The sequence below is a fragment of the Neophocaena asiaeorientalis genome, unplaced genomic scaffold (assembly GCF_003031525.2).
Source record: "Neophocaena asiaeorientalis asiaeorientalis breed wild unplaced genomic scaffold, Neophocaena_asiaeorientalis_V1.1 scaffold355, whole genome shotgun sequence".
Taxonomy (NCBI): Eukaryota; Metazoa; Chordata; class Mammalia; order Artiodactyla; family Phocoenidae; genus Neophocaena; species Neophocaena asiaeorientalis.
This window is the reverse complement of record NW_020171806.1, coordinates 323,710-325,461: the sequence shown is the minus strand read 5'-3', so window position 1 is coordinate 325,461 and position 1,752 is coordinate 323,710.

The following is a 1,752-nucleotide window of genomic DNA, read 5'->3' as shown; positions in this document are numbered from 1 at the left end:
GGGAAAGAGATGCAGGAGAGAAGAGATATGGGAACATGTGTATATGAACCACTAATTCAATTTATTTTAAAGTAGAAATTAACACTCCACTGTAAAGCAATTATACTGCAATAAAGATGTTAAAAAAAACACAAAATTATCCATAGAGTCCATTAGCATAAATAATTTAGTGTTCATTATAAGTATAATGACAAATATGTATGGCATGAGTCCAAAATCATACTAGAGTCAATGTCTCTTTCCTTTACTATTTATTGAATAGTTTTTTCTTGGCCTATCAGCTGCTTTCCAACTCACTTTGCCTTTTATCAATCCAAAACTTCAGCACACCACCGATATCCTCTCAGCCTTTCATTTATTATTTCAACATTTATTTTCAACCATTTACTATAATTTTAGGAATTTTATAGGTATTGGGACTATAATTTTTTAAAAAAGTATCTCACTTTTAGTAACTGGAATCAATCAAAATTTTCAGAAGAAATTTGAGGAGAATATGATAATAACATAGAAGCATAATCATTTGCAGCTTTTGCTGTGGAATTACCTATTATAGATATATCTGGCTATAGATAAACAAAGTTGATCTGTCATCATGGGAGGCATGATGCAGTTAGAAATGTGTACTTCATTTGCTTCTATGATTTTACACTTGAGGGAAAACAATTTTTAGCAATTTTATTAACTGAGGAATTAACTTCTTAGCTTTCAATGATTCTCAAATTAGTTTAGTTTATGGCCAATAGGGTTTCTCAGCTCCTCCTTGCAGTGGAAGTTGGTAAGAATTCCATATTTTAAATGATTTTTATTGACTATCTTCCCCAATATACTAAAAGATGTCTTGACACTGTTGCCTAGCACACAGTAGATTTTAATTAGAAAATGAAAAATAGAATAGATTTTAGAAAGAATTAAAACAATGATCCAGAGAAAATGAACCCATGTGTCTTCTTGACTCCATCAAAGAGTCAAGGAGTAATAATTCTCATAGTTATTTCTTGGAATTCTAATGGAATATGAAAAGCAAAATTTTATGTCTTTGTCATATACACATTTTCTTCTCTAATCTATTTTTAGAACAAATGGACTCTAATTCAATTTTAAGTGATAAAATCCATTTGCTAGGGCTTCCCTGGTGTTGCAGTGGTTGAGAGTCCGCCTACCGATGCAGGGGACGTGGGTTCGTGCCCCGATCCGGGAAGATCCCACATGCCATGGAGTGGCTGGGCCCATGAGCCATGGCCACTGAGTCTGCGCGTCTGGAGACTGTGGTCCACAATAAGTGGGACCACAACTGTGAGAGGTCATGTACCGCAAAAAAAAAAAGAAAGAAAAAAATCCATTTGCAAGCATTACTACTAATTTATATTTTATAATTTTCATGGGCCCAGCTGCTCCACGGCATGTGGGGTCTTCCCAGACAGGGAGATGAACCTAAGTCACCTGATTGGCAGGCGGGCTCTCAACCACTGTGCCATTAGGGAAGCCCTTCACATATATTTTAATGATATGAACATTTTCAGCAATTTGACCTTCATTCCTTTACATATTTACATACTCAAATTTAATAAATTTTTCATAATATATTTCAGCACTGAAGTATGCATCTACTGTGTGCAATTCTTCAAGTTGTCTGCTTCTGCAACTTTATAGAAGTAACCTAATTTATTTTTTCTGAATATTCTCTTCCTCAAAAATATTCCTAATATTATTTTATTGCTTTTCATGGACAATTATAGCTGATATTTTTGG